The sequence below is a fragment of the Cydia splendana genome, chromosome 14, assembly GCF_910591565.1.
Source record: "Cydia splendana chromosome 14, ilCydSple1.2, whole genome shotgun sequence".
In the NCBI taxonomy this organism is placed as follows: Eukaryota; Metazoa; Arthropoda; class Insecta; order Lepidoptera; family Tortricidae; genus Cydia; species Cydia splendana.
In genome coordinates, this window is record NC_085973.1 from 12,615,320 (window position 1) to 12,635,117 (window position 19,798).

Consider the following 19,798-nt stretch of genomic DNA (forward strand, 5'->3'; position numbering starts at 1 on the left):
ACATTGACTAATACCTATTTAATTTGTCAATGAGATTGTGGGTGTGTGGGTGCGGTCCAAGTAGATATGTTACTTAAATGAAACTTTCCAATCAAGTTACACTAAGAAACAACAACGGTAGAAATAAAAGAATGTTAATGGATTGTATCGCGTATATTCCATTAACAAAGTTATGTAGAATTTGAAATCCATCCCGATCTGGTGTTACAGGTGTCCATGGGCAACGGTAATCGCTTACTATCAGGCTTCGCCTGCTCGTTTGCCTCCTTAATCATAAAAAAACGTTCCGAACCCTGTACTTACAGCATTCGATATTATTTGTCAATATAATAATGGCAGACTTTTATATAAAATCACCACAATAAGTTTAGTAAGTTTTAAATAACGTAGGTACCTAACTAAATAAAATACGTTAAATTAAATCTCATGTTATTTAGAGACAAGACACTAAACAATAAGAAGAAATGAGAGCTCAACTTCAACCACATTTAAAAAATGAGCCCTCATTGTCTTTGAATTAATTTATTATATTACGTAAGGCCGTAATAAAATCTTGTTTATATTAAACAACATAATTTAAATAATTTCCGTCTTAAGGATGGTAAAGAACAAATTTGCCAAGTTAAGCCCTTTAATGGAACACTGTAAGGAATTAGCGGAAAGATGGAAACTCCGTCAGTGGAAATGAATGCAAATGTTATGAAGCGACGTGTGAGCAAGGGGCTCATTCCAACCGCTTGCCGAGAGCGGGCGAGTTGAACGCTTTGACGAAACTGTATTCTTATATTTCTTATCAAGATTACATCGTCCATCGAGAAACGCTAAACGATTTGTATCGGGATAATAGATGCTACGAAAAGTAACGTGACTATTTCCATATTTTATTTAAGTTGCCCCTTACCCCATTTGTCTTACTTTTCGCGAGATGCACGGCAGAAGTCATATCAAAACAAGCCCAAAGTTAAGGCCAATAAGTAATGTTCAAATGCCTCTTATTGTTACGGATCAGCGGGCGCAGCATGGTTCCATTTTTATCGCCTGTCACTATGCCCGTCACTTTCGCACTTACATACTTGTCAGCACGTGACAGGCATGGTGACAAGCGATAAAAATGCGACCGTGCTACCGCCGCAGGTCACATTAAATTGGTTCACACAAGCCCTGGACTTGCGTGCGTTCGCGCACCCAATCAGAATGCTCGGCCATTCCCCGCCGGTTATTACGCACTTCCCTTGCGTTATAGGCTGATTATGCAAGTGCATTTTATTTACAAGCCACGGATACCTAACATGCACATTTATTATTGATTTCAATTTGAAACCTTCACGATTGTCACGCGTTGCTTAACGACACAGGCTTTCACACTAACTTAATTGCTCATCTATAAAATGTTTAGTTTTAGTTGTTTTCCTTTGCTTTTCGTAAATCTAGGTTCCAAAATATTATGGAAAAATTATCCATACGCACATGTTCCACAGGATAGTGGAACCTATATACAATTTAACTATTTTGACGAAACCACAACAGCGCCATCTAGTGAGTTAAACATATCTCAAAACTAACGCTGGTTGTTACGACTTCTTTACAAAAAATTACAACAAACACGAGATACCTACTCGTAATGAGGAAGGAAGGAACATACTGAACATACATACACAAACAGACAAACACGGAAACGCATAAACAATCATAAACGAATATCCGCAAATCAGTGTAAAATGGATCATGTTCCCGACTGTTTTATCTCATAATTCATTGGAATAATTTTCATAATTGATTTTAAGAAGTGTACTTAGGCTTTTGGCGCCCAATGAACAGGAAAATAAGCAGAGACAAGCGAAAAAATTGCTCATCCGCGCCTTTTCCTGTCTTTAATATTCAAGCAGATTCTTACTGGAGACTTTTTCTCTTTCAGTGACTTAAATAATAATACGATCAAGGCTTTAGATTCTTTAGAGGTTAGCCGGGAGTCCAGTTTTGGATGAAAAGATAATAAATTATCTTGTTATGTACCGTAATGTCATCCATCTTGTTTTAGGACATATCGTATCGATAATATACAGGCACACGTATTGAGAGTTAGGGAATACTAGATATACGAGTATACTATGATAGGAAATACTAGATATAATATAATGGGGTATTGGTATAGTTTCCCGGTCTAAAACGGCGAAAGATTTGAATTTGACATCGTTTTTGCACGGCCAATGTTGGACGTGTTTCTATAATTTTAACATCTGTGAGTGTTAACCATAGCGTACTGAAATCTGCAAAAAACAACCTATTGGTTGGATTGGTGGCAAAAATAGGCAATTTCCTGGTAAATGATATTCTTAACTTCACAAAGGATTTCAGTAGCTTTTTGCGACAGTTTTTAGCAGAAAATCTTACGTTTGTGCGTTACAAATCGGCGCAATAAATCAGGCATTCTAACTTTACACAATTGATCACGTTTTTACACCACTCGCAGAACATCTCGCTCGCACCAATGTGCAAGTACGACCGAGATGCGCAACGAATGATGTCAAAATGAGATAAATGTGTGATGTTCGAATAGAACTGGACTCGAATTCCTTTCGGACGTGTTATGACAACCGCGTATTGTGCGGCATACTAAGTGAACAGCAGACCACCTACATAGCGAACTTAATGACAGATGGCCTACCGCGAACCACATTCGACGTGTTACCTCTCTGTCGCACTTGTAAATTCGTACGTTAGTGTGACAGGGAGGCAGCACGTCGAACGCGGTTCGCGGTAGGCCCACTGATTCTACTGGTGTGCCATATTGGATAACCCGAAAAGAATATGGAGCAATTTGAGGTAGAACATGTATTGAAGTATTCTTGATTGTGAACTAGGTATATTATTTTAAAACTTCACTGTTCTAGTTTACAAACAAACATTATTAAATAAGCATTAGGTAGTTATTACAAATTCTACATTGGGTATCTGTACATTGGGCACACATTAATATTATACTAGTTAGAACAATATCACAAGAATGCCAAATTTTATTACAATAATTAATTTCAATATATATTCTGTCACTGCTACATTGACAATACACTGTAGGGCTACCTAATAAGACGTGTCAAACTAATGCACACATAGACTTGTAAATGTCGATGTCTTCGTCAATGTGGTAATTAATTGCTATATCAGACCATTTTTAAGTGGCTCTACATTGCTATGAACACAGCTCCAACTAAACAGACAGTAGATACTTTTATACACGGTAGCCAAAAAATAAGTGCATTCCTGTTGCCAGAGAGGTTTTGGGATTATACTGAGCAACTTTTGATTAAATACTGAAAAACTGTGGTGCCAACGCGAATTTTTTTTTCGCGATTTCGGGACATCGCGAAAAAAAAATTTACCCTCCCATAAAAAATGGATCAGCCAAAAAATGCAAAATCAGCCGATTTCGGGGTTGGTCCCATAGTAAAAGTTGCTCAGTATAATCCCAAAACCTCCCTGGCAACGGGAAAACACTTATTTTTTGGCCACCCTGTATAAAATACTTTACATTTGTTCTTTTTATAATTGGTTTGGTTTTTTGTAGGTAAGTATATTTTATAGTTTGTATTTTTATTTTATTTCTAGTTTTAGCTTTAGTTTTAATATTGTATTTTGTATCTTTAGTTTTAGTATTGTATGACAGTCTTTCATTAAAAACCAAGCAAGTAATAAACTTTACATTTCAAACCAAATAATACTGATCTCCATCTTGGAGACTCCTTTCATAGAAACCTATGTTTTATTTATGGCTACATAAAATATTGTATTGAACACGACGAATGCAACTTGTAACACTCGGTTTATATTCAAACCATAAACAATGTAACAGGGTGGGATGTTCATATGAAAGATTTATTCATACTGCTCATTTCTTTCGCAGTTTCTACACACATAGTGAAATTCTTTATTTTTGGGATCACGTAATATTTGTAGTTACTTAATACTTTCTTAGGTATGTATTTTTTTGCAAATCGCACAATAAATAAATATGAACAGTATAGGAACTTAGGGGACTTTCGGTTTATCTAAAACTTAGGTACTTATTATCTCTGAAAACGTAATCTTTTCTTTAGTTTTGTCGCGTGAACTTCATAAATACAAAGAGTTAATTTCGCATTCATAAATAATTAATTATCTTATTACCTTGGATGTTCTTCCTTTAGCTTAATCGTTATTTATGTTTCTTAAGAACTATTACGCTGTAATTTAAATTTAATCACTTAAACAAGTAATTAATCCGTAATATATGTTTTAACCAGTTTTAAAGCTTTGCGTGACAAATTATTTAAATTAGGGTACCTAATCTAGTGTTGTGAACATCCGTTATATTTCTAAGGTCTCTTTTATACACACGCTGAGCGTTCAGTAGCATCTCGCGACACATTAGGTTAATTTTAAAGCGATTGAAATTTAGTAGCTTAACGCTACACAAATCACCTGCGTATACATTAAAGTGACTAGGCGGCGTTGCAATTCAGCTGATAAATTATGTATAAAAACATGTGACAAAATTATAATGAGTAAATATCATCATTGTGTGAGAGCGGCGCGCTGGTGTCTCAGTTCTCGCCTAGTGTAAAGAAGGCTAAACCATGCTTCATCGTAATCATCGTGTGCAACTACCGCTTCACCCAATGGATATGGACATTTTCATACCTACCTAAAATATAAAGAGTACTTGTGTTGTTTATGTGACTAACGAACACCCAACGATGTGTATTGTATGATAACGGAACATGATTAAGTACTTAATGAATTATTTGTTTAAGTTTTATGAGTGAACTTAAAGTTATGAGTTTGAGTATGAGTTTGCCGATGGCACTGGAGATGGCGAGCTGTAGCTCAGAGGACCGGCACATTTTCAGGGAATTGTTTCGTCGTTTTCGGGAGATAGACTGCTCCTGCTCTGGGTACCTAGTACTCTCCGTTTCAGTAGAAAAATGCTGCAAGCATCATGGTAACTTTTGAACCGGGTAGGTTACCATGCACGGTACGTTAATATGTAAAAAAAGAGAAAATCTCACTACCTCACAGAAACATTTTTGCTCAGTGTTTAAATGTGTACTTTGCCTTGGTTTATATCAGCAAAGAGAATTTGAAATAGAGTTACTGTCATGGTAAATTATGTAGCTACGGTACATTTACTTTAACAATCCGTCTCTATACACTCTATTCTCTTTGATATCAGTCACTAACTACTTGAATTCTAAATTATTGTGTGTTATAATGACGTCGAACATTGACTAATATCTATTAATTTGTCAATAAAATTGTGGGAGTGCGCTCCAAATAGGTGTCGAAATATTTCTCTGACGAATTTTATTTCGTAGCTTTTTAATACATAGGTACCTATTACATAAATATGTGAACGTGGGTAGTGTATGTCCATAAAACAAAGAGATTGTCTAAATAAGATTGTGTGTAGGTGTATGGTACTCGTAGTACACTTAGGACCACTTGCACCATTCTACTAACCCGGGTTAACCGGTTAAAACTGCAGCTACCATGGTTACCAGTACAATTTGACACTAGGTTAACGGTTTAACCACTTATCTTCGGGTTAGTGGAACGGTGCAAGTGGGCCTTATGAGTTAGTTTTTTATTTAATCGTATGGCAAGATTAAATTCTTTATTACTTTCTAATATTTTCAGCGACTCGCATCTTGCCATAAGATGGGTTAGTTTAGCTTAACTTAATGCTGTTGCCATTTAATACAATATCAGCGTCATATTACCTACACTGTCAGCAAACTTCAAAAGCTTTTGCGATGCCGCGTGTAAGGTCTTACATGAACAAAGGTATAAACTACTTAGATAATGTTCGCACGATCGTATTACACACCTTATTGAGGCCCCGTCTTTAATAAGATATTTAAACCTTTACGATTTATACAATGGACGGGGTAAAATAGGTTAATAATTAATTTGTTCAATGATCTAACACTTGCAGTGTGCTATAACATTCTACCTTTACGTTTTTCTGACTACTTTTTTTTAGTTCACTTGTCTAGGGCAATGCGCGGCGTTATGAAAGCTAGCAGACATCTGTCACCTGTATAATTCATAATTATGCGGATTGCTTCGCTCATTTATTAGGTCATTACACGACATACATAATATAGATCGCGTAAAAAATCAATCACATTGCCTCGTTCCATCGCTCAACGAAATAATTTTCAACTATTAGGTACCTACTTATGAAAAAAATGTCTGAACTGTCTTCTTCGGTGCATACATGTGCATGGCATAAAGACTTAGTAGGCTATTTTTAACCGATTATGAGACGGCCTCGAAGTTGTGAGTTTGATATTCTCGTACAGTTTTTATATGTATGAAGCTCACAGCGTAGCGTCACTATTTTACTGGATTATACTGAATAAAAATGGACGTTTAAATTTTAATTAAATAATATATTGATAATAGGTTTCATTAGATAGCTTGCCTTATATCGATAGTCGATCCACATGGACTGCATCCTAACTGATGAAAATTTTGCAATAAGCGTACTATCGCGGTCAGATACGGCTGGATATTTCGTCAACTGAATCGTTTGTAACCAAAAAATAAAGGCGTCATGCCTCCTTTTATGACAATGACTTACGTTTACAACGTTTAGTTTAGTTTCCGCATACCTACCTCGAAAGGCAATGTTGGGTCATATAGGTCACATTTTGTGGGATTTCTGTGTAAAATATAAATTTGTTGTTTACTTCATAATAATACTTAAATAGATAAATGGGTGTCTTCAATCACAACTTCAATTAAGGTAGATATTTAACTTCAAAGTTCTTAATGTAACAGTTTACTACTGAATACATAGCAGGTATTTATATATACAGTCCATAAGATGATTTCTGGTGGAAAACTGTTATTGTCGCGTCAACAGACCTTTCAACACAATGAGTAACCCACAGCATTGTCCATTGAAACTACGTATAAAACGGAAGATAGATAGCTCTCAGCTTGACAAGGGTTTGTGATCTTTGGTTGTGTGTTCGTGTCTCGTCACGTAAACACTAACATATCAACCTACAGTCACCTACAATAATATGTTACACAACGAGGGCCGCAAAAATATCTGACACGATCTTATTTGTAGAGCCATAAGAGCGTGTCACATATTTTTGCGGCCTCCGAAGAGTAACATATTATTGCAGGTGACTGTATGTACCTATCGACATAAATAAACGGCTACTTTGGAGTAAAAGTTGTTAGTCGAGAATAATCGAAAGGTCGATTTTTTTGAAGATTTAATTTTGTAACGGCTTACCGTGGGGCTTAGTTAATTTGTGTAAAAATGTACTATAATATTTATTTATTTATTATTATTATTTATTTATTTATTTAATATTAATAATGTCTATACTGAGTGAGGTTCGCAAACTATTATTTAAGCTGGTAAATAATTACGACAATGTGCGCAGTCGACGTGTAGCGTTGTATAACGAAAAACTGCAATGTTTACAACTCCTCAAAAAATGTAAACAAATCAGGAGATTGGTGCTCTATAAATATTTTGATACTTAGCATTTAGCATATTTGGCATAGTACTTATGTATTTTTTTTTTTGGTGATGGTTTAATATTACGGTATTATCGAGCTAGGTGTTATTTACACCACATTTCATTTTTCGCCTTGTTACAATGGTATATGGTGAGAAAGTGTTAACATATGTGTTTATCGTTGACTGTACGTTAAATAGTGGTAGAAATTATGTGAGCTGAATTTGAGTGCACGTCAACGTATATTTAACTTATATCCTTAGGTACCTTACGTGTGCACAGAAAATCAAAAATATTTTCTAGTATCAAAACTATAATTCCTACTACACAAAGTGTGACCAGCCAAGATTTTTTGAATTTCCCGCCAAACATTTGTGTAATATTTCAGTAGCCAGACTCTAGTAAAACTTAATAATCTAGAATATCTCACCTACCTCTATTACAAGTAGAGCGTAAAGGATCTGAAAGCCAATTCTAATTATACTATTTGTTACGGTTTAGATCTTGTTTTGATACGACCTTAAAGAACGCCAACGCTGATTGGTGTACAGTCCAGTGGCGGCATGTCAAACATATCCATAGGCAAGCCGGGGCTAATTTGGCTTACATACATATTTCTTTTACAACTCTGCTCAAACGTCCAAAAACAGGCAAGCCGGTGGGAATCGGCTTTTATGGACGCGCCGCCACACGGAATTCGATGAAACTCGTGCGTGAGATTTGCACCAATCACCAAGACGATCGTCAAGCTCTTCTCAAAACAAAATACCAATTCTTAGATTAGAATCAGCCTCAGTATCCCGTATGCCTTATTTATTATTTTTAAGGAGCTTCTCTTCTTACTCTTTTCTCATTACTTGCACGCGATGTGGTTTAAAAACGCGATCTACACATGGCCAATATGTCAATCCAATATCGAGGGCATTCTAAAGCCAATCAATCAAAATGCCAAACACTTAAGATCACTGCAATGCGGCAGGTGACCGGTAACTCGTGGCAAACTGCGGCCCGCATTTCTTCTTGCATTGCAAACGTTGGTTCTGTTTAGTGTCAACGGCAAACGGCCGCTCTGAATTTCCGGTTTCAAGCTTATTTAACTTTTCTTTGTTACTGCGTTGTTGTTACTTGTTAGTCTATTGTTAGTAAGACGCCTTATGATAAAATGAGACAACCAGCTAGACATTTCTTCAGACGTACCTAAATCACGAGGTTCACTTGCTAATACTTGTATTGTATGTATGGGTTATCCCACTTAACTAATGTACCACAACAAACACTAAATATTAACACTTGATAAATATGGAGTTAAATATTTACAAACAAGTCTAACATAATTTGGGAAATGACAGGCGCCATACTGTCAAATTTTATGTAAGTAGGTTTTTCATAAAATTTTATAATATGTAAAAAGGTCTTACTAGGTAAAAGCCTTTCTAGAGTTAAACCAAGACAAGTCTGTAGCAATTTTGATAGCATACGCAATGCAAGTGTTATTTAATACGTCATACTTTCATAGAAGTTTGACGTTTAAATAACACTTGCACTGCGTGTGCTCTCAAAATCGTTGCAGTATTTTCTTGGTCTAACTCCTCCAATACTACGTTAAAAGATAGGTAAGTAAGCTTCAGAAACACATTGGTTTTATGTCACAATGCCCATAATAATCGATTGTGTTTATGTATAATAACTACCAATATAATATATTAGAACTTTTATGATCTAATCCAGCAAAAGACTAAATAATGTCATTAATTTGCAGGGCAGCTTGTGACGAGCTGTTGGGGAGTAACGACCCCACGGACCCGAGTGCTCCCGAGAGTCGGTCAGGATCTCCGTCTCCGGCGTGTCTCCATCGGACGGAGTGGACCCCAAGGGGACCCGCAGGACTCTCAGCTCTGGCTTGCCTTCATTGGCCGTCCAGAGAGGAGTCGCTAGAACTATATGCTCCAGGGGTGGAAGTGAAAGATGCATAAGACGCGAGTTGGCACAGTGGCTGGTAACAGCCACTGGGTAGAAAGCGGCGCACACCTCTCGAAACCCCTGAGCCGTTCACACCGATGTTGCTCCTGGTCGTCCTCGCGACGACAGTTTCAGGGGCCCAACTAGTCAGCGGCAAGTCACCGCCTGCCTCGATAACGTGTTAAACATTGTTATGGCAGGTGTCCGACCTCTCTACAATAGCCCAGTCTCATTGTCCACCCAAACTTCAAGCTATAGACCGGTATACTGTTCACTTTTTCTACAATAGTCCCAATGCCTGCTGAGACCGGTTCATGGGTGTCTATTGTTGCGCCTGTGAACTGGTTCCAGCAGGCGTTCTACATGATATTAAAGCTCTCCAAGGGGCCTCTACGTGTTTGATCTATATCCCCACGCAAGCCTATAAAAAGACCGGGATTTATAGGCCCGTGAAATCGAAGGAGATACAAATGTAATTAATTATACATGGGAAAAGCAGTTCCGTTTGCTTCAAGTATGAATATTGATATATTTATGTACAAGGGTAACAAGGGTTGTTTGTTTAAATGAAAATTAAAATTCCATTGGAATAAAATGTAATCTAATGGAAAATCATTGAAATACTTGATCACCTACTGTCCAAAACGTTATGGAAAACGGGACATTAAGAAAGTTAACGATTTGGGTATATTTTAGTACCCACTTAACGGCTTTCATCGTATAGCTTTTAAGAAATACAAGGTTTGAACATGCCTAATTTATTTTATGATGTCCACAGGAAAGTCGCAAAACCTTAACTCATACTTATTAATAAATTTTTGACGCAGGTAAAATCATCTCGTGGTAAAAGAACCACATAGAGTTGTAATAGAGAATTATGTCAGATATTTCAAAAATATTTTAGAAAGTATTAACACTCCCATAAAATAACATATCAATAACTGACCGGTACAGTTTAAGTACTCAATAAACAAACGCAGCCTCAGAAATATTATCTCGAATAGGTATCGGCTAGCCTCTCAACAGCGCCGCGCCGGTTACCCGACACCAGTAAGCACAGAAGAAATAATAGTACTACCTACCGTACAGAAAGGACACTTCCTACAAACCCGAAGTTTGACGGCGATTCAGGGTCGAATCATGCTATCCCTTTCTAATATATAGCACTATCCCTTTCGGCTATTTAGGGTTGTCAAAATTCAAGTGATTATCTTATCTGTGGTCGTGCACGCACAAGGAAGTCAAGTGGTGCCAACCCTAATAATTGCTCGGAGCAATGCCGAGCCGAACGGAGCCGAGTTCGACCGAAGTCAGGAGTGTCTCCCCACTGCCGTAAGCCCGCTGTTGATTGTTTGCGTTGCGTGCTTCAACCTGCCTCATAATAATCGATTAGAAGCCGATGGTATTAACAGATTATGCTATGCTTATCGGTGAAAGGGATGACTGGAGCTTTGCCACGCTCTTTGAAACTATTTAGAGAGTAGCGGAACATAATAATTATTGATCACGTTTCCTTATCTTATAAACTTCCGTGTTCATTTCAATATAATGAATAGTTTTATTTTGCTCTTTTTTAATTTGAACAGGTTCTCAGGAATTTTAAAGTATTTCTATTCCTTATTTTGAGAATGAATGGACATTTTACCTTTTCTGAATACTGAAATGTCAATATGTCATTTAAGAATCTATTAACAGTTAATTTTCGCGCTTACAAACGATCATTAAAAATGCTCAAGACTATTTCCGTGGCAGTTTTGTTGTATTAAATTTGTAAAGCAATACCCATATTATTCTAAAGTGCATGAAAAACCCGAGCTTAACGTATTTAAACGTGACGGCGCGTTCCGCTCCGCAGAACGCTAAAGCAGATTTAGCGAACGAAAGTCTAATGACAAAAGTAAACCGACACATGACGTCACACACCATTGTTTACGTTCGCTATACGGGATCATAACAATTACATGCCTGTTTCATTAATTCGTCACCGAGCTCAATATGCGTGAATCGGCTCGTAAATTGTTTGCACAAAATTGGCTTCGGAAACAGTCAAGCTATAAGGGCGTTAATATCCAGAAAATGAAATCTGTGGTATCGAAATAACGTTGTAAATATTCATAATTATTATTAAAAATGTTGTTGTTATACTGTATTGTCGTTGGTAGTGAAATACATGATTATGCCTCTTATCAATGTTATTTCTGTTTCAGTTTATTTAGGCAGCAATTAGTCTTATTTCACTTCATATAAAACGACTTCGCGATCTGTTAAAATATTAAAAAATATCCACGTACACGTTGTGCACGAAATGCACATACATTTCAGACTTTGAAATAAGTAGCTTTTTAAATCTTAAGAGCGTGTATGAAACTTCGTGTTCAGGTAAAGGCTTTGCGAAATTATATTAAATACAACTTGAGATATTAATGTCTTTTAACTTAATTAGCAATGAGGAAGCAGCTTAAAACATTACTCAAAGCTAAGATTATTACATAAAACCGATTTGTTTCTAAAGACTTACCTTAAACGTAGCAATTGGAATCAGTAGATAGAAAGGCTTTTACCTAGTAAGACCTATTAACTTAATAACAATTTTGTACGATCTCAAAAAATAATGAAAGATCCCTTTTTACCACCCAGACCGGCCGTCGTATTTATTTTAACACCTGCCATAGATAGGTACATAATATTTGAATTAAAATTGGAATATCATAAGTACATCTTCTTTATTTATTTTGTTTGGCACTTTAATGCGTAATGAATATATTTGTTAGATATACAGAATGCCATTTAAGTTAAAACATGAATAAAGGGGGTTTTATATTAAATGATCATTATGCGTACGAGTATAACCATATCGCTGAACAAATGATATTGACATGCCATTTGCGGGCAAAGCAAATTATGTGAGGCGGTTAACTCGTCGAGGGTGTAATTTATCGTATGGAGGAATATAATTGGTTTATAAAGTCATAATTCACCCTCGTAAATACAGAAAAACGATCATAAGTGTGTGGATATTGCTTGTTAAATAACTGTTCGTGATAATAATTCATTCGGACGCGTTGAATTGAAGTTATTCTATTCTGTAGTACTACTAGATATGACTTAAATACAATTAAAATTAATTAAACATAAAACATTAAATAAGCTTAAATATAATAATATAAACCATCCATAACTTAAAATAAAGGGCCTATAAATAAAAAACGTCCCCCAAGTCATTGCCGATGGGCAGTGTGCCCAGTAGGCTGGCCGCATTATATAATATTAAAATTATTATGTTAATAGATATTAAGATAAATCTATCACGGGAAAACGACTGACCGAGTTCATTTAAGCGTGACTTAGGTGACTTAGAACTAAATTAGAATTACTAATTTAATTTTTTAAGAATCCGAATGATATTGTTAATTCAGCACCATATATTACTATTAGGGAAGATAAATACATTACAAAAATTTATCACAATAACTAAATTTACACAAAAACTCTCACACGGTTGCAGTTTAAGATGAATTATTTAGATACTTACATGTACATTTTGAGTGAAAATCACCGAGCGCCGGTTTTACTTTTTATTTTTCATTTTTTCTAGTTACGACAGCCAACATGGCAATGATAGTTCCATTCAGCCAAATAATTAAAAAAGTTTGTTGTTGAAATATCGTATTATTTAGCATTTTATTTAAATAATAACAAATAGATATCTTCTTTATCTCGTGTAATAATATTTTTTGGACGTAATAAATGTTTAGTGGCGAAATAATATTTTTTGCACCTTTCGAACTCTTTGGTGAGGACGTATAGATTTCGGTCAATGAGGTTGTCTATGTTGCTCTAAGAAATATAGTGCGTCAAGCAAATCTTGTCAGTAGCAATGTAAAGCAAACTAAAGTAGGGCAACACTCAAAGAGCAGTATTGCGTTAAGAAAAGCAGCAATGTACGTCGAACCAAAACGAATATGATTTTTTTTCCGCTGAGCGCGCCCTACGTACGTCAATTCAAATTGTCACTTGCGGCTTATTGAAAATTTTAGAAATTGTTATTTAATATGGACGGACAATTTAAAAGCCATGTTAGTCAAAATGATTAACAAATTTGAAGATATCAAATTACAATTAGAAACGGACTATGCCATTAAACCATTCTGAGAGAACTCAATATCACCAAACGACTCTCAACAATCTGCCAGGATAGGGCTCTTAGATTCTTTGGGCACATACTGCGGTCGCCACACCACAGCCTCGAACGTGACATCATACCGGGGCAAGTTGAAGGCAAGCGCGCTAGAGGTAGAGCCCCTGCAAGATTGTCGGATTCCATAAAACAAGCATGTGGTTCCATGCAGAGGGCAGCCCAAATAGCCCTTGTTCGCGATAAATGGAGGGACATAGTTATTGGTCACGATCCTCAGTCATGAGGGAACGACAAAGAAGAAGAGATGCCATTAAACTAGAATGTATGAATAAAATCATTGCTTCCGCAGGTAGATGTCCTACTGAATTTTAATATTTTATTAGATTTCTCAGTTGGAATTCAATTTTAATCATAGCAAAATGGAAATTGTGGAATATTTGATACTTACAATATAATATGCTACTTGTTAATGTAAATTAGTGTACTTTTCTGGATCAATATCACATACCTACCTGTGTAATATTTTGATTGGTGATTATATTGTACAATATACATAATAAAAATAAAACAAATGATATTTGGGTGCTTATTTAATTTAAATGTAAGAGAAGATAAGGGTCACTTTAACCTACCTACACTTTAATTCAGGGCATTCATTGAAAAAATATGAAGTTACCAAGGTTACCTGGTCACTTCAACCAAGCATCATAATACTCTGTAGTCATCTATTGCATCTTAAGCATAAAACAGATTTGTTACAAAATGTGTAATTTAAGTTTCCAAACATAAGGAGTTAACTCCTTTTATCTTCCCTATATAACTTTAATTAACTTACAATAAACATTTCTTGGGTAAACTAAATATTTTTAGTTTAGTTTAACAATAATTTGTCTAATTTAACCCTTGGTACCTATTTTATTTCATGGTCTAAGAAATACTATTCTTCTATTCAATTTATAATTTGTAGGGTTCTGTAGCAGGCATAAAAAAGATTCTTTATGTAGTTTGGCCCAGGACTGACTGTCTAAAGACAGAGGGAATCATACTCTTTTTCTTATGCTAAAGCTATGAGTATAATTTTCTTGGATCTGACTGGCTAGTTGTGTTTGCCCGGCTAAAGTTTAGGAAATATGTTTGAGAAATATAACACAATTATAATATTTTATAATAAAAATAAAAAATACTGTTAGGAAATTTTATTAACTTGTACATTAGGCTATTCAAGACTTGTCATTTTGGAAATGTGAAAATACTTTCAATATTTTTGTTACATTTTTAAATAATAAATTTATTTTTCGTCTTGGTTGCGCTGTACACGTATATAAACCGCCGTAGGTAAGTATCGTCTGACTGAACTTCTGAAGAGAAACTATCTACTACGAACGCCTCATATTGAGCGAGATTTAATCCTGCAACAAACATATGTAAGGATTAGGTAATGTTGCGAAAGAACGGCGATATAATCAAAGTTCTTAATACTGTTTTAAAAGTTTACCTTTGTAAATTATGTAGTCGAATCAGTCGCTGAAAATAGTAAGATATGTGGGCCTATGGACGGTTTCCAGGACACAATGTGTGGTCTTATTGGATAGATTTAGGCATACGTTTTAATTTTATTTATGTCTTTTAACCCTAAAACAAAAAAAACTGCACATAATCTTAAAAGTTCCCAAGTTCTTCCCATGTTCTTCCAGTACTTGTCATAACCTAAAATTTTAGTAATGTTTACTATGAACGAGTATGATTATACATTGCAGGCTTAGCTTTGCTTAAGGTAATGCACAATCTTATTAAATATCAGAAAATATCACAGGTCACAGCAGAAATATCTCTTGAAATAAAAACGATTCAGAATGTCAACAAACAAGTTGGCCACAGATAAAACACAGACGACAAGCGATTTTGGAATTATTCGAACACAGTGTTGCTAGCCCGCGATTTTTCAAATTTGCCGCCTTTTTCTACTGACAAGATTTGCTTGACGCAGTATATGTTTGATTCATGGATTCATGACGCCACTGTTTAGAACGCTTCTGATTGGCGTTTCAGTAAAAATGGCCGATTGGAGAATTTTGCAGTTTTATTTTATTGAATATATTAATAATCCTTCAGTTTATACTGAGATTGGACCATTTTTTAGAATCATATTAACATAGGGTAACTTGTTGATCAATGAAACACTAAAAGTTCAAGCCTTTCTATCTCTGGTGTTTTTAAAGTTATGAGTGTGACATTTCGTATGAAGATAAACAATTTCGTTGGCTATCATATGGCATTCTTGGTTTCTACTTATCTGTAACAGTTCCTGTGTTATAAGCCTTTTTTTGAAAAATGAGTTTTGTTTCATTGTGTACTTGTGCATGTTTTCAATGAAACACTCTGATTTTTACAGTGAAACAAATGTAATAATTATAGTCTACCATGAAACATCGTTAATAAACATTGAAACGGTGTAATAAATAAGTGACATTAATACATATATGCTTTCACTCAATTAATGAGAAAGGAAAGGAGAAAATAGTGGTAGGCTGAAATTAGTTATTTAAAAGGTTTCCGACATATGGAATCATTATAAGATTGCTGAAATATCTAAAAGCGAAAGACTTGTTTCATTGTACACACACCTGAGTTTCATTGTGAATCGAAAATCTGGTCGGCAGGTACGGCATGCTGCGAAAAAGGCGCCTTTTATGTCCACGGAGCATGATTGCCAACTAGGTAGACGCGGGAGGGTTTTGAGCATCTCCATGCTTGATTTCATACACTTTCTTGCAACATAGTGTTTATACACGACTGTTTCAATGTAAGACATGTGTCCTTAACCTTGCCATCAATGAAACATTCAACATATAAGCCATCCTATCTCAGCCATTCCTAAAGTTAAGTATCTTATATTTTGTCATATGATAGACAAATTATTACCAATTTTCATGGTATTTTAGTTTCACAAATTTAGCACATAGGTTTTAATTATTTAAAAAAATAATGAGTTTGTTTCATTGTGTGCTGGTACTGGTGTTCAGTGAACATCATGTTTCATTGTATACTACATAAAAATGTTTCATTGTGAGACTAGGGGGTGTTTTTTTAATCAATTAATAAAAACTGCACCAAAGAGTGAAAGAAATTTACAAATATTTAGCTCCAAATAAACTTTAATACACATAGAACATAACAAAAACTTAAAAAACGCCAAACTCGAGTGTATATCTTGGTAAAAAATTGCGAAACTTAAATGAAAAAATTTACTTTTGTTGCACGAATTCACAATAATGCTCGTAGCAGCGTGCTCCTTCTCCGAGGCGCGCTCGTGTTTTGGGGAGGTGCTGGGGGTCCCTGAGCCTGCCCTTGCTTGACAGACGGCACTAGCTGGTAACACCTAGTTTCCGAGATATCGCAAAGTTACACTGTGTCCGATTGTTTCAATGTAGAACAACTGACCCTATATGTTTCGTTGAAACCATTATTTCCATGATTCTTTGTTACTTGCAACAGGCCTATTGTGCTGGCCTACCTAATATTTCGATGTAACATCTGTGTTAACCATGATTCTAAATAAATTACAAATTAAGTAACTACAAGGAAAAAATTGCAGTAGGCTTTGTTAGTATGTTTACATTCGGTTAAGTATCACACAAGAGGTTAAAAACCCGAAAAACCCCTTTAAAACCCTTACTTAAAATAGTAAAATATTTTTCAACAGCGGTACGAAGTAAATTCGGGTTTCGGAGTATCGGATAACGTACACGAGCCACTTTGTCTCAAAGCTAGTCACACCCGCAAACAATTCTCTTTGTAAATGCACGGACTATTTTCATAGGAAATTCATTTCACTGGCAGGACTTTTCAAATAATAATAATAGATACACGTCGCGGGGACGACACTCGTTGTAAGCTTAAATAAAAGCTAAACGAAGGATTTGTCACAGATATGTATGTACAGTCGACGTCAAAGATATGTTTACACTTTTGCACCTTACTCCTTTGTAATAAGGCGAAAAATGTAAACATATCTTTGACATCGACGTACGACCTCCGATGCATGTGTTCTCGTCTCGTCTACAGTCAGAGCATTTTCTGATATTTTCCCATTTGCGCTTGTATAAAAATAATGTTTTAGGTAGATAAAAATCAATAATGTTTAAGTGTAATACTAGTACTAATGTAGTTTAGATTTATTAGGTAATATTTTACAATAACAAAATGTATATACGATGATAGACGATAAAGAATAAAACAACTTTTTCATATTACCTTGGGTAGGAATTTAAAAGACAATAACATCGAAACATTTTACCCGCTCTACGTCCCTTTGCGTTCTACCTACGTTCGCCATGTCCCTTTTTAGAAACTACAGACAGAGACAGAGTACAGAAATCTCAGAAATCATAAAAATAGAGTTAGACCAAGAAAAGTCTACAACGACTTTGATAGCATACGCAGTGCAAGTGTTATTTATACGTTATAATTTCATAGAAGTTTGACGTTTAAAATAAACCGCGTGTAACTAACTCTAATATTTTTTAATCTTTATTCATGATAAACTAAAATACATTTTATACATTACATAAAACTCGCCAAATTGTGCTGCGTACGCTCTTTTTTATGCTAATAACTTAACCTATACATAACTTTTATCCTAATTTTTATTTAACTCCAATTTTATAGAACGAGTCCATGAATATAAATCCACCGGAATATGTATTAGAACGTGGATTTGACCCAATTCCACCGCTCGTAAAAGCCCGCCGCTCTTACAAAAGTTTAATCGCTCGTCTTTGCCTATCAACGAATACTGTGTCCGAAATATAATCGGGTAAAATTATTCATGTACCTCGTTATATTCCGCATTTGCATAATGAAGTTTAGAAGCTACAATAACATTGTAAGGGGGACATTCGCAATTTTGCACTGGGGTCTCAGTCGTAAGTATGCGGACAAAATTATTTTGTTATGATTTTTCTTGTAAAGTAATTTATAAGTTTTATAACATGACAAACAGGAAAATAAAAAAAAAAGTGATATTTTAAGGTTTTGCAGTACAAATTAAAAGGGTTGTTAAGTAATTTATAAGTTTACCCGATATTTATTACTGGAAGTTAACATTAACTACAATTAAGCAGCGTGAATAATATGTAGTAGGTAAGATAACTTTACAGAAGCATACCATAATAATTTACCTTAATTGCTCTCAACACGACAGTTTACTCTATCCTAATTATCTCCGGGTTACTCAATTAACCCGATCACAATACCGTGATACAGTCAATACGGAACACGATCGCTAAGCGCAACTTACTATAGTTATTAAATTTCCAGGGTATCCATTAATCAAGTCACATTCAATCAAAGTTAAACACAGGGTTCGCGGGAAATTGGTAAGAGTAAAGAAGATAGGTCGCCACGTGCGTCGCGGGCGGGCCCGCCGACTGACTGCGCCGAAAGATGCGCAGTTACCCCAATACCCTCTTATTACCATGTATCCCACCTCTTAGACAAAGGACCTTCGATCAATTAGGTCTAAAGCGGCAGAACCTGAACGCGCGGCAAATTAAACAACAAGCAACCTCGACTGAACATTGCGATCTATGCTCATGCCTCAACAGCAAGCATATGACGCGGCAAAAGAAGAAAAACGCGCAATACAAGGCAGAAAGGGACGCAGATATACAGATTAGTGGGCCGTTCGAATGGGACGGCTTCAAACATTTTGTAAGCTGATAACCAGCAAACTGGGAGCGAGGGGAACCATATTCTCGCGCCGCTCCGCATGAATGTAATGAATTAAGTTTCAATGGTACAAGAAAGACTTGGTGCGTGCGTGTGAATGACTTTAATCATTAAAGCTCAGCATGACGGTGTTAATGTAGAAATTAATTTATTAAATAATGCCATGTGAAAATAAAAATAAGCGATAACCATTTACTGCTGCCATTCTTATTAGACTAATTACTGTTAACTAGAAACATGCTGATTTTGTGTTGATAATCTTTGAAATAAAATAAAACAACGTGGTCTCACACAAAGGTCAATAAAAACTCAACGAGTGATAAAATAATTTCAAGGTCTAATCAGCATCAATCACTACACTTAATAAGGAAACACAACTAAAACTCACACGTTATCCGTTTACGTTAAAGAAAAACCATATTGATTTAAGGATATATCCTTGCACTAA

At 35.6% G+C, this 19,798-nt stretch overlaps 2 protein-coding genes across 4 annotated transcripts in view; both read right to left on the reverse strand.

Annotated features, from left to right (window-relative positions):
• Positions 1-19,798, reverse strand: part of LOC134796683 (uncharacterized) — a 398,919-nt gene that overhangs the window by 378,594 nt on the left and 527 nt on the right. Inside the window, exon 1 of one of the 3 annotated variants that reach the window (XM_063768837.1) lies at positions 18,801-19,518. The exons of the other annotated variants lie outside the window; for them this stretch is intronic. The gene's annotated coding sequence lies outside the window, so the exon portion shown is untranslated. Of the gene's footprint in view, positions 1-18,800; positions 19,519-19,798 lie in introns of those variants that run through there. 3 annotated transcript variants of the gene reach the window in all.
• The window catches only part of LOC134796805 (deoxyribonuclease-2-alpha), a 464,519-nt gene that overhangs the window by 310,904 nt on the left and 133,817 nt on the right, over positions 1-19,798 (reverse strand). The window lies entirely within an intron of this gene.